Genomic DNA, 14,549 nt, shown 5'->3' on the forward strand with positions numbered 1-14,549 from the left:
AGGAAACAGGCCTTTGGAGGCTCTGTATTCATGCTCCTATTTCCTTGTCACATTTGGGCAAACTTCTGCTCTCACTTATACTCAGGACTTCAGTGGAGCAGCTCCAGATTACAGGGACTCTGTCCATTTTAATTGTTTTGAAGTACACTAATTTCGAAAACATCACTGAGTTTCCAACAGAGCCCCTGTTAAATGGCACGTGCAGAATTTGTTTCAAAAATTCATAAGATTGTGACGTTATTGACAGAATCTGTAACCATATAGATCACTGTTGCAACCACTGTTATATATTTGCAGCAAATATTGTACAAAGGTTGCCATGTGAGGTGTCTATGGGAAGGTTATGATTGACTGGTTATAATTATACTATCTGTGTATTTGTATCATTTTTCTAGTTAAAGTTATGAATATTGGCTCTATACTGTCTGTATTTCAAACTTATGCTGTGCTTCTGGGTGACACCCCAGACAAGTTGGTCTCAGCTCTGCCCAGCCTGCTTGATGGCCCACTGAGGACCATCCGCTACACAACTGACCTATCGAAAGAAGGCACATACACCTTGGGACTCAGCAAGGTGTGCAGGGTCCTGCCTATGGACAGAACTCTGAGGTGTTTCCAGGCCATGGGATGGGCAGCTTGTCCTTGGGACAAAGAAAGCAGAGACCACATGGCAAGAGACTATAAAAAGCTGCTGCAGCTCCTCCATCTGGTCTTCAATCCTGCTTCATTCCTCTGGAGGGACTTGGCTACAAACGGAAGCTCTACACAAAGGACTGAATGATGAACCAAGAACTTTAACATTACTATATGTAATTGATTCCATTTCATAGAATCATAGAATATCAGGGTTGGAAGGGATCTCAGGAGGTCATCTAGTCCAACCCCCTGCTCAAAGCAGGACCAATCCCCAATTAAATCATCCCAGCCAGGGCTTTGTCAAGCCTGACCTTAAAAACTTCTAAGGAAGGAGATTCCACCACCTCCCTAGGTAACGCATTCCAGTGCTTCACCACCCTCCGAGTGAAAAAGTTTTTCCTAATATCCAACCTAAACCTCCCCCACTGCAACTTGAGACCATTATTCCTTGTTCTGCCATCTGCCACCACTGAGAACAGTCTAGATCCATCCTCTTTGGAACCCCCTTTCAGGTACTTGAAAGCAGCTATCAAATCCCCCCTCATTCTTTTCTTCCGCAGACTAAACAATCCCAGTTCCCTCAGCCTCTCCTCATAACTCATGTGTTCCAGTCTCCTAATCATTTTTGTTGCCCTCCCCTGGACTCTTTCCAATTTTTCCATATCCTTCTTGTAGTGTGGGGCCCAAAACTGGACACAGTACTCCAGATGAGGCCTCACCAATGTCGAACAGAGGGGAACGATCACGTCCCTCGATCTGCTGGCAATGCCCCTACTTATACAGCCCAAAATGCCATTGGCCTTCTTGGCAACAAGGGCACACTGCTGACTCATATCCAGCTTCTGGTCCACTGTAACCCCTAGGTCCTTTTCTGCAGAACTGCTGCCTAGCCATTCGGTCCCTAGTCTGTAGCGGTGCATGGGATTCTTCCATCCTAAGTGCAGGACTCTGCACTTGTCCTTGTTGAATCTCATCAGATTTCTTTTGGCCCAATCCTCTAATTTGTCTAGGGACCTCTGTATCCTATCCCTACCCTCCAGCATATCTACCTCTCCTCCCAGTTTAGTGTCATCTGCAAACTTGCTGAGGGTGCAATCCACACCATCCTCCAGATCATTTATGAAGATATTGAACAAAACCGGCCCCAGGACTGACCCTTGGGGCACTCCACTTGATACCGGCTGCCAACTAGACATGGAGCCATGATCACTACCCATTGAGCCCGACAATCTAGCCAACCTTCTACCCACCTTATAGTCCATTCATCCAGCCCATACTTCTTTAACTTGCTGGCAAGAATACTGTGGGAGACCATGTCAAAAGCTTTGCTAAAGTCAAGGAACAACACGTCCACTGCTTTCCCCTTATCCTCAGAGCCAGTTATCTCATCATAGAAGGCAATTAGGTTAGTCAGGCATGACTTGCCCTTGGTGAATCCATGCTGACTGTTCCTGATCACTTTCCTCTCCTCTAAGTGCTTCAGAATTGATTCCTTGAGGACCTGCTCCATGATTTTTCCAGGGACTGAGGTGAGGCTGACTGGCCTGTAGTTCGCAGGATCCTCCTTCTTCCCCTTTTTAAAGATGGGCACTACATTAGCCTTTTTCCAGTCGTCCGGGACTTCCCCCGATCGTCATGAGTTTTCAAAGATAATGGCCAATGGCTCTGCAATCACATCCGCCAACTCCTTTAGCACTCTCGGATGCAGCGCATCCAGCCCCATGGACTTGTGCTCGTCCAGCTTTTCTAAATAGTCCCGAACCACTTCTTTCTCCACAGAGGGCTGGTCACCTCCTCCCCATGCTGTGCTGCCCAGTGCAGTAGTCTGGGAGCTGACCTTGTTTGTGAAGACAGAGGCAAAAAAAGCATTGAGTACATTAGCTTTTTCCACATCCTCTGTCACTAGGTTGCCTCCCTCATTCAGTAAGGGGCCCACCCTTTCCTTGTCTTTCTTCTGGTTGCCAACATACCTGAAGAAACCCTTCTTGTTACTCTTAACATCCCTCGCTAGCTGCAACTCCAGGTGTGATTTGGCCTTCCTGATTTCCCTCCTGCATGCCCGAGCAATATTTTTATACTCTTCCCTGGTCATTTGTCCAATCTTCCACTTCTTGTAAGCTTCTTCTTTGTGTTTAAGATCAGCAAGGATTTCACTGTTAAGCCAAGCCGGTCGCCTGCCATATTTACTATTCTTTCTACACATCCTGATGGTTTGTCCCTGTAACCTCAATAAGGATTCTTTAAAATACACCCAGCTCTCCTGGACTCCTTTCCCCTTCATGTTATTCTCCCAGGGGATCCTGCCCATCAGTTCCCTGAGGGAGTCAAAGTCTGCTTTTCTGAAGTCCAGGGTCTGTATCTGCTGCTTTCCTTTCTTCCCTGTGTCAGGATCCTGAACTCGACCATCTCATGGTCACTGCCTCCCAGGTTCCCATCCACTTTTGCTTCCCCTACTAATTCTTCCCGGTTTGTGAGCAGCAGGTCAAGAAGAGCTCTGCCCCTAGTTCGTTCCTCCAGCACTTGCACCAGGAAATTGTCCCCTACACTTTCCAAAAGCTTCCTGGATTGTCTGTGCACCGCTGTATTGCTCTCCCAGCAGATATCAGGGTGATTGAAGTCTCCCATGAGAACCAGGGCCTGCGATCTAGTAACTTCCGTGAGTTGCCGGAAGAAAGCCTCGTCCACCTCATCCCCCTGGTCCGGTGGTCTATAGCAGACTCCCACCACAACATCACCCTTGTTGCTCACACTTCTAAACTTAATCCAGAGACTCTCAGGTTTTTCTGCAGTTTCATACTGGAGCTCTGAGCAGTCATACTGCTCCCTTACATACAGTGCAACTCCCCCACATTTTCTGCCCTGCCTGTCCTTCCTGAACCGTTTATATCCATCCATGACAGTACTCCAGTCATGTGAGTTATCCCACCAAGTCTCTGTTATTCCAATCACATCATAATTCCTTGACTTTGCCAGGACTTCCAGTTCTCCCTGCTTGTTTCCCAGGCTTCTTGCATTTGTGTATAGGCACTTGAGATAACTCGCTGATCACCCCTCTTTCTCAGTATGAAGCAGGAGCTCTCCCCTCTCGCGCGCTCCTGCTCGTGCTTCCTCCCGGTATCCCACTTCCCCACTTACCTCAGGGCTTTGGTCTCCTTCCCCCGGTTTAAAGTTTAAAGCCCTCCTCACTAGATTAGCCAGCCTGCTTGCGAAGATGCTCTTCCCTCTCTTCGTTAGGTGGAGTCCGTCTCTCCTCCTCCTTGGAACGCCATCCCATGGTCAAAAAATCCAAAGCCTTCTCTCCGACACCAGCTGCATAGCCATTCGTTGATTTCCACGATTCGATGGTCTCTACCCAGGCCTAACCAATTCTAGCTCTAATCCATATATTTTTCCTTTTATGAATAAACCTTTAGATTTTAGATTCTAAAGGATTAGCAACAGCGTGATTTGTGGGTAAGATCTGACTTGTATATTGACCTGGGTCTGGGGCTTGGTCCTTCGGGATCAAGAGAACCTTTCTTCTTTTACTGGGGTGTTGGTTTTCATAGCCATTTGTCCCCATAACGAGTGGCGCTGGTCGTGATACTGGGAAACTGGAGTGTCTAAGGGAATTGCTTGTGTGGTTAGCTAGTGGGGTAAAACTGAAGTCTTCCCTGTTTGGCTGGTTTGGTTTGCCTTGGTGTGCACAGAAACCCCAGCCTTGGCCTGTAACTGCCCTGCTTTAAGCAATTTGTCCTGAATTGGCTCTCTCCGTTGTGTCCCACCAGAACCAGCCTCGTTACAAAGGTCTTTTAAGCAGAGCCAGTGCATGATCAACAACCTTGTTCAGACCTTTCTTCCTCCCCCACTTCCATACCCACAGGCCTGCCTGCCATCTCGCTAGGCTGAGCTTTGCTGCTCTTGTTCCTGGGAGACACCCCCAGACAGAGGCTAGGGAGCAATGTGCATCTGAGCTCTGCCAGTCCGGGCATGAGAGGGATGTTATCATCCTAGTGCAGCAGTTCTCAAAGTTCATTGCACTGTGACCTCCGCCCCTTCTGACAACAAAAATTACTACACGGCCCCAGGAGGGGGACCAAAGACTGAGCCCCCTTCCCCGCTCCCCCTCCCGAGCCCAGCTGCCCGAGCCCCACCACCTGGGGCAGGGAGGCCAAAGCTGAAGCCCAAGGGCTTCTGCCCTGGCCGGGGGCATGTAACCTTAGCCCTGGGCGGTGGGGCTTGGGTTTCAGACTTGCTGGGGCCCAGGGCCAAGACCGGCCCTGGCGACCCCCACTTTGGCGTCCCAACCCACAGTTTGAGAACCCTTGTCTTAGTGCATTTGATTAGAAAGGCAACTGACCATTAGCCAAACAATGAAGCTGGCTCCCCACACAAGGTGGTCTCAATGCACAAAGCAAAGACATGTTAACAGCAGAGAAGCAGGGTTGTTTCTGTCACGGGGCTCTCCGGTGTGACGTGTAACAAAGCACGTGCAAAGTGCTCAGAGGGAAATGAGGTTTTCCAGAGGACAGCAGCTCCTTTAACACTGGCGTAACCGAGAGCTTTGAACTGAGCACCGTTCTCTCACACGCTCCATTCCTAACGAAACCGGGCACGCAGCCGCTCAGCCCAGGCAGGAGATTTTTGACAATAACAAAATGATCGGGTTCGAGCTGAAAATTATAGGAACTGCAAATCATAGGAAGCCACCAAACTAGGTTCTTTTAGTTGGGATAACTAGGGATTGAAACAAGCCTCGGCCAATCAATCCCCCGCAGTGTGACCGGCTTGTTTGGAACAGTTTGCGAATGACTGAGCAAGATTTGAAATGAGTCCACAAAGAGAGGAGTTTTTATCCTGGGAGCCTGGCTGATGAGTTTGGGGGTCCAGTGACCGTGCAACTACTCAGGGGGCCAGGACACTTTCCCAGAGCCCCTTGGACATGCTGGGTGGGGATTCTCTAGGGCTCTGAGAACCTCAGGGTTACAAACCCCAGAATCACAAGCCGACTGGTCGACCCCACACCGCATTTGGAACCAGAAGTTCACTGTCAGGCAGCAGCAGAGACTCACACAAAAGCGAACACAGCGCAGTGCTGGGCGAAACGTCAACTACGAATAAAACCAAGGAAAAGTTTACAATTTTTTGACAAGGGAAGGAAACTGTTTCTGTGCTTGTTTCATTTAAATCAAGATGATTAAAAGCAGCATTTGTCTTCTGCACAGTAACGTTTCACAGCGGCATTAAGCCACCGGTCAGTTGTAAACTTTTGAAGGAAGCACCCTCAGGCTTTGTTCCGAGTGACGAGCGGCCTCCAGCCCCGAGGGGTCCGTAACGCCGAGGCTCTGCTGTAAAATGACTCTGAGGCTAACCCGGGGCAGCGGAAGCATATGGAGAACCACGGTAACGTCATGAGGCGAGCGGACTCGACGTAGTCTGGGACAAACAGGGCTCTGCTGGTTTGCTTTGTCCAGGCAGGGGCTCAGTGGCTGTCACTCACCCGTGCAGACATTTCTCGGCATTTCCTTCTCTGCGGAGTCCCTTTGATGCAGGGAGCCCAGCTCCTGCCTCCTCTCCATCCTTGTAATTGGGCCGCTAGGTTCACAGGCTTGGAGGACCTGGTAGGGAAAAGGTCATTCAAATGGTGGGAAGAGGCTGCCCTGCGGCGGGGACACAGGTCCCCAGAAGCAGCAGCACTGGGATGAGCCTGCTGGCGTCAGGCCGGCAACTGGTTGGTTCCAGAAGGAGCCAACACGAGTGACCCAGGGTCTGTCCAAATGGGTGGAGAGCAGTAATGGAACGACACCCCACCACACAGCCTCTGCTATACTCCCCCTCATGCTCCCGCTGCTCTGAAACCCCCACCCCCACCCCCGCAGCTCAGCCCCTCCCAGCGCTGCAGCCCTCCCACCGCCACACCTCACCTCCAGCAACGCAGAGCCGCAGAAGGGACAAAATACTGCGCGACCCTCGACCCTCCCTGCACAGGGCAAGAGCTGGCGTGGTGGTGGCACCCTGCTCCCTTGGGTAGGTGGCATGGCCCATGGAAACTACAGGGCTCATCCCTCAGTGTGACACCGGATTTGAGTGCAAAGCCTTTGCTGGGTTTGTACAGCACCAAGCACACCTACAGCACCGTATCAGCAGCTCTGCTGTATTTGTGGCGCCAGGGGGCCAAGCTGGGGGGCTGCACTGAGACAGCCCATGGCACTTGTGCAGATGTGGGGCCTGTCACAGACCCAGGATTCACTGCACCTCTGCCCCTATGGGGTCTCCTTTAGGTCTCAGCGCTCCAGGACCCACATCCCTCTCCCTCCAGACCAGGAGTTTAGGCTTGCAGCCCGCGCTTGCAATTCACTGTGATTATCCCAGCAGCTCTGACCTTAGTCCAGCGCCTGCATCCCACTCTCCCAGGGCTTTGGTGGGGATTACTAGAGACCAGCCAGCTATCACCATGCCCAGTACATTTATTTAGGACAAAAACAGCACAGGGAGGGTCCTAGTGGCTTCTCCATCGCTGGATATTTTGAAATGAAGATTGGAAGGGTTTGGAACTTGTTTAAAGAGATGCTCTAACTCAGAAGTTGTGGTTCTGGGGAAGTCCTCTGGCCTGTGTTATGCTGGAGGTCAGACTGATCACAATGGTCCCTGCTGGCCTGGGAATGTCTGAAAACGTGTAATAAAACACGTGCTAATTTACCAGGTGTTACCCATCTCCCCCATGGAGACCCTGCCAGTCTCTTGGTTACAGCCGCATGTCAGTTCAGGGGTCAAAGGAGGGTCACGGAGTGAGTCCAGGCTGCCCTTTGGTACCAAAAGCCTGTTTTCTGTCTCCAGAATCTGATCGGCGCCAGTCTGGGGCCTGGTCCACACTGCAGGGTTAGGTCGATGCAGCTGCCTTGCATCGACCTAGCTGTGGCCTTGTCTTCACTTAAATCTGGCTCCTGCCGATGTCAGTGCCTCTCTGCACCGATTCAGTCACACCGCCTCCCCGAGCGGCGCAGAGACACGCTCGATATAAGTAGGTCGACGCAGTGTGAGTGTAGACATGGCATTGCTTACATCGACTGTTACTGGCCTCCGGGAGCCCTCCCACCAGGCCCTGCACTGACAGTACCATTGATACAAGCCCTCCCGGTGAGGACACACACCGCCGACACGAGGAGCAATGTGTGCACACGCACAAGCAATTTAATAGCTGCAGTGCCTGTGTGCCAACGTAAGTCAGGTCGCCATCATTTGGTCGTGTAGACGCGGCCGAGGCAATGGTGATATCTCTCTGCAGTAGGGTGACCAGATAGCAACTGTGAAAAAAACCGACGGGGTGGGGGTAATAGGCGCCTATAAAAGAAAAAGTCCCAAAAAACGGGACTGTCCCTATAAAAACAGGACATCTGGTCACCCTACTCTGCAGTGATTTACAGTAATTACCCCCCACTGATTTTAGTTCCTGCAGCAAGGTCAGTTACTGTCCCTCATGGAGCCAGAGTGCAATCCCCAGCTCCCGGAGATACAGAGAACACTGAGAGATACCAAAGCCTATGAATGGTCCATGTGCCCATCCCAGCACATCTCAGTAGAACAGTCCGCTGAGCTTTCCACGCTTCCGAGGGCTCACTTCTGGCACAGCGGCTGGTGTAGAAAAGCATCCCCGGAGCACGTGCTGTAAGTTGGGCTGTTTACAAGTTGGATAGTAAAATGCAGGAAACGGGGATTGTTTGCAAAGTGCTGTTTCTAAGACTAAAGCCGAGTTGAAGCATTTTAGAGGCAGCTTATATCTACCAACCTCTATTATTATTAAATATTTATATTACAGTAGCAGCCAAAAGTCCAAGCAGGTTCCCTGACCTTAAGAGCTTTCTGCTAAATGACTCACCCTGTAGCACCAATAAGCTGTGGTCCTGGGGACCGACGGTGGTGACAGAGACACCGGATTGGATAGCAGGATGGGCTATAGGGAGACAGGGATTCCTGAGTTCTAGCCTCTGTTCTCACACGACTTTCCCATGGCCTTGGTGGGGAATTCTCTTAGGGCACTTTGTGGAGGATCTGGGTGGCCAATTCTGAATGCTCAGAAAACACAGGGAAATATGATCTAGATGAAATCACTACAAGGTGGGTGCACAACTGGTTGAAAGATCGGACTCAAAGTGGAGTTATCAATGGTTTGCTGCCAAACTGGGAGGGTGTATCTAGTGCGGTCCTGTACCTTCACCCACCACAGGACCAAGCTTCATCTCTGCCTCTAGCATATCATGTGGCAGTGAGTTCCACAGGTTAATTATGCACTGTATAAAAATGTCCTTGTATTCCCTTTCAGTTTCATTGTGTGGGGGTCCCCTCATTCTCTGGTCACAGGAAAGTGTGAATGGGATTCACCTTCTCTGGACCAGTCGTTATTTTGTGTACCTATTGCATTCCCTCTCATGTGACTCCTCTGTAAACAGATCTAATCGTACCAATCCCTCTAGCCTTTTTCATTGCTCATCTTTGGAGTCCATCTGCTTCAGCTCTTTTTTGCTAACTCACTTAAACCCCCTATGTTTTCTGTCACCTCTGATGGCCACCTTTTTCTCCTCCTTGATATTTATTCTCATCACCTTTATCCTCAGGTCAGTGCCCCTTTGCAATGAAACCCTGTAGCTCCCAGCCCAAACCTTTCTCCCTCTCCTGGATCCTCCCTCTGTATTACAGTCCCCATGTCTGGAATCAGCTCCCCATGGAATCTCCTAAGCTGACCGGTCACCAATAGTATAAGCAAATGCAATACCCGTCTCCCGCCCGTGGCACTTTCCTGACATTCTGTATCTAAGCAAACCTGTCACCTGCTTGGCTGCTTTTCTTACCCTGCGTTTGTAAAGACTTCCTTTTCATTGCGCAGCGGGCGAGACCCTGTGCGAAAGAGGCTGCAGCATTATAGAACGACCATCTATTTCACAGTTCAAGCTCAGGTTACGGATCTGATGATTTACTCCAACCCCCATAGTGGGGGGATTTTCCTCTGCTCTCCAGCAGTTACCAAGTGAAGTAAAGTTTCAATAATCTCCATTGTTCAGCACCTGTTTCCCTCTACTTCTGCTTCAATCCATTGTCCACGCAGAGATGCACAGACACCAGGGTATTGGCCACCTGCACCCAAATGCAACCGGCGTTGCGGCCTGACCTGGGCAAGCCCCTTGAGCATTTCGCCTGCCCTTTTGGCCCAGGAACTGGCCAGCTGGTTTCCTCTTCTCCTGTCCCAATTTTAATCTGGTTGATCAGGAGGCATCCTGGCCTCCACCCACTTCCCAGAGGAGTGGGACCAGCCCTGCCCACCACCCCCTATTTGCACAGACTACAACAAAAGTTTCCAAGTGGAGGGGAGATTGTGGGAAGGTTTGGCAACCCCACAAGGACATCAGTCACTCAGCTCCGCAAGCCAGGCCATCCAGGGAGCCTGACCGAGGGGGGCAAAGCACCGGTCCTGCCTGTGAAATGCAGAATTCATGCAACAGCAGATGCAGGGATCCTGTCGAGCGGACCTGATTACAGAGAGAGATGCACACACCATCCCCATATCTACATAGACACCCCCCAAACACACACACATTCGGATTGCTGGAGACAGGGGCTCCAAAGAGCATCCCAGAGAGAGAGAGAAAAAAAATACCTTTGGACTTTGACGCTAAAGGGGAAAACACTTAGTGCCTGGGCTCAGTTACTGTTTTCCTGGCTGACAATTGAGTCCTGCCTGAGCTAGGCATGGACAGTTTGCAGCCCTAGGATTGGCTGGGGGCCCTGACAATCCAAAGGGCCAGAGCAATTCAAAGGTTTGCTCTGGAGGGGGAAAAAAGCAGCCAGAGTTGAGGGTAGTGGGAAGCTGCCATTGGCTCCTTTTCTCAGATGACCCAAACCCGCCTATTGCAGGGGACGGTGGGGAGGCGAGGGGGCGGCTGACAGCTCTGAGGAAGGGCCTTTGTTCTCAGGGACCAATAAAGAGCCAGTGGGTTCCCCAGCTGGCTGGCCAGCCACAGCACTAGGAAGTGATCGAATTAACCCCAACCTCTCCAGGAGCGGGGGTGTGTACAGGGCAAACAGGGCTCAGCAGGGCATGGAGACGAGCACCCAGCACGGCTGGTGTTGGCTCGGGATACCAGCTCCAGCGCTGAGACACGGCTGGGGCACTATTCATTGTTTGGTCCGTTGTACCCACTGTACAGCACCGTGCACATCTGCAGCTGGGTGACTGTGTGTCATGCGGCAGCATCGCGAGTACCTAAAATGTCCAGTTCTCGAGTGACAAGGTGAGGGAGGTCGTGTCGTTGAGTTCGCCAACTTCGGTTGGTGAGAGCTTTGACGCAATAAGACATGACCTCCCGCAGCGGGCCTCTCTCAGATCCTGGGGCCAACATGGCTCCAACTTCACCACAGACAACAGCTCTCGCGTGACAGCTGCCTGTAATGCAGGAGTGAAGCGCAGGGACGGAAGATGAAGTTGGCACACCAAGAGCCCTTGCAGCCTGCTGCGCTTTCCTGTTTACTTTTCCCCTCTCTTCAGCTCCTTTGGGTGTCTACACAGCAAACAGCACCCCCTGCCACGGGTAGTCCGAGGCTTGCAGGGCTTGCACTGCGGCACCAAAAACAGCCCTGTAGATGTGGGGCTCTGAACCCCAGGGAGGCGTGGTGGGTGCAGAGCCCACGCTCCAGCCCAAGCCCAAGTCTATGTGGCTATTTTTAGCGCCGTGGCAGGAGCTCCAGGCTCGGAAACTTGCTGTGTAGACGCCCCCTGTGGCTCGCGGGTGCGGCACGGCCTGTGTCTTGCCTCGTCTTCCCAGCTGGCCGTGCTGATGCTGAAAGTTTTCCAGTCCCTCTTGGAAAGATCCTTAAAACTGAGGCAAGTTTGGCCCTGTGGCCTTGGGCCACGGGCACAGTCTCCATGCAGGAAACCCTTTGGAAAGCGTCCATGCGGGCAGGTGTCCTAGCCAACGGAGACGTCTGTGGTGGAAACTAATAATTCAACTTGACAATTTTGCTTTCTCATGTACTTCAGCGTCAGTAATTTTGGTTCCCACTCGCCATTTAGAAGACGGGGAAGCCAGCAGGAGTGGAAGGTGCTTGGCCTTCTCTCACGCCTGCTGCAGACTGTCCGGGTCTCGCTCCCACCAGCTTCTGGAAGTGGGATGGGGGGCCCGCCCCACACAAGGCCGAGCAGGTTGAGTTAGACCAGTGATGCTCAGACTGAGGGTCCTGAGCTGCAAGTGACTCTTTAATGTCTCCTGGGGCCCGTTGCAGCACGTGATATTAAAACACCGTGTGATTGAATTAGTCACAGTCTAAGTTATTAACCAGTCAGGAGACTTCTACTGTGTCATTAACCAATTGTTGATAAAATGATACTTGGTCAGTCATTTTGCTGTAGGAATAATATATATATCTATAGAAACATAGGCGCTGACTTCCCCTCTGCCCCGTGGGTGCTCGACCCCCACCCTGCCCCTGGCCCCACCCCTGCCCCACCCTCACCCTGCCCCAATTCCCTGCCCCGCCTCTTTACCGCCTCCTCCCCCAAGTGCGCCACATCCCCACTCCTCCCCCTCCCTCCCGGAAAGGTGTAAGTGCCGCCAAACAGCTGTTAGGCGGCAGGCAGGAAGTGCTGGGACGGGGAGGAGCGGGGATGCCACGCTCAGGGGAGGAGGAGGGGGTGGGGGCGGGGCAGGGAGCTTGGCTGCCAGTGGGTGCGGAGTACCCACTAATTTTTCCCCGTGGGTGTTCCAGCCCTGCAGCACCCACAGAGTCGGTTCCTATGTATATAAACTAAATCTTTCCATCATACTGTTTAAATAGGACTATAGTATATATAGCACTATAGTAAATGAAACAAGGAATTCACACAACTGTCACTCTTTGGGTAATGCTGATGGCTAATTTGGCTCCTGAACCACTGAGGTCTGAGTATCACTGAATTAGGCCAATTAACCTGATAGGCTGATTGATGAGGGTGCCCCCCTGAGACAGAACAGACAGGGCTGGTATAAAGCCAGGAAGCAGGCAGCAGAAGAGAGCTGCAGGTGAAGTAGCCAATGGGAGCTGTGGAGCCGGTGCTCAGGGTGGGGGCAGCACACGGAGCCCCCCTGGCTGCCCTTGAGCCTAGCAGCCACAGGGACATTCCAGCCGCTTCCAGGAGCTGCGCGGAGCCAGGGCAGGTAGGGAGCCTGCCTTAGCCCTGCTGCACCGCTGACTGGACTGACCAGAGCCACCAGGGTCCCTTTTCACCCAGGGGTTCCAGTTGAGAATCAAACTCCTGGCAACCCTAAGTGGCACGTGGGCTGGACCTGGCTGAAAGACTAATCAAAGGTATGAGAACTGGCAATGTGCTGGGCTGGGCAAAGCTACTACCTGTGGTATCTCGGGAAGCAGGGCTAGCAATCTTCTTAATAGCCTCCTTGTCATGAACGAAGTGTGTAGGTACTCCTAGGAACATCAGAATGGCCACACTGGGTCAGGCCAAAGGCCCATCTCGCCCAGTGTCCTGTCTTTCGACAGCGGCCAGTGCCAGGTGTCCCAGAGGGAATGAACAGAACAGGGAATCATCAAGTGATCCATCCCGTCACTAGGGTTGCCGACTGTGTAATCACAGAAACCCAAATGCCCTTGCCCCGCCCCTTCTCTGAGGCCCCGCCCTGCTCACTCCATCCGTTGCTCACTCTCCCCTGCCCTCGCTTACTTTTAGCGGGCTGGGACAGGGAGTTGGTGTATAGCAGGGAGTGCAGTCTCTGGGCGGGGGTTTAGAGGTTCGGAGTGTGTGAGGGGGGCTCCGGGCTGAGCCTGGGCCAGGAGGTTGGGGTGCAGGAGACAGTGCGGGATGCAAGCTCTGGGAGGGATTTTGGCTGCTGGAGCGGGCTCAGGGCTAGGGCAGGGGATTGGGGTGCAGAAGGGAGTTCGGGGTGCATGCTCCAGCAGACAGGTGCTTACCTGGGACGGCTCCCAGTCGGCAGTGCAGCAGGGCTAAGGCAGGCTCCCTGCCTGCCCTGGCCCCACGCCGCTCCCAGAAGCGGCCAGCACATCTCTACAGCCCCTGGGGGTGGGGGCTCCACACTCTGCCCGCACCGCAAGCACCACCCCTCCAGCTCCCATTGGCCACACTTTCCGCTCGGATCACTGGCAGCACACAGAGACCCTCTGCCCCCTCCCCACAGGGGCCACAGAGACGTGCCAGCCGCTTCCAGGAGTGGCGCAGAGCCAGGGCAGGCAAGGAGCCTGCCTTAGCCCCGCTGCGTTGCCAGACTTTTGACAGCCTAAAAATCTCTTAGTCTGGTGTCAGTAGCCTCTGGGAGATAGGGCCCGATTCCAGGAGACTCCCGGTAAAACCGGGAGGGTTGGCAACCCTCCGACACCTGTTCGCAGCTTCTGGCACCATCTCTGCCCATCCTGGCTAATAGCCATTGATGGACCTATCGACCATGAATTTGTCTAGTTCTTTTTTAAACCCCGTTGTAGCCTTGGCCTTCACAACATCCTCTGCAAGGAGTTCCACAGGTTGACTGTGTGTTGTGTGAAGAAATACTTCCTTGTATTTGTTTTAAATCTATCTATTAATTTCATTTGGTGATCCCCTAGTTCTTGTGTTATGTTTCTCCACACCAGTGAAAATTTTATAGATCTCTATCATATCCCCCCTTAGTCGTCTCTTTTCCAAACTGAACAGTTCCAGTTTTATTAATCTCTCCTCATACAGAACCTGTTCCATCCCCCTCATCATTTGTGTTGATCTTCTCTGTTCCTTTTCCAAGATCTCTCTTTCGAGATGGGGCGACTACATTTGCCTGCAGTATTCAAGATGTGGACGTACCATGGATTTATATAGAGGCGATATGATATTTTCTGTCTTGTTACCTATCCCCTTCCTAATGGCTCCTAACATTGTTAACTTTTCTGACTGTTGCTGCACATTGAGC

At 52.1% G+C, this 14,549-nt stretch overlaps 1 protein-coding gene across 1 annotated transcript in view; it reads right to left on the reverse strand.

Moving 5' to 3' along the window:
- Positions 1–14,549, reverse strand: part of GIMAP8 (GTPase, IMAP family member 8) — a 641,187-nt gene that overhangs the window by 257,113 nt on the left and 369,525 nt on the right. The gene's annotated exons all lie outside the window — the stretch shown is intronic.

This window comes from Chelonia mydas, chromosome 2 (genome assembly GCF_015237465.2).
Source record: "Chelonia mydas isolate rCheMyd1 chromosome 2, rCheMyd1.pri.v2, whole genome shotgun sequence".
Taxonomy (NCBI): domain Eukaryota; kingdom Metazoa; phylum Chordata; order Testudines; family Cheloniidae; genus Chelonia; species Chelonia mydas.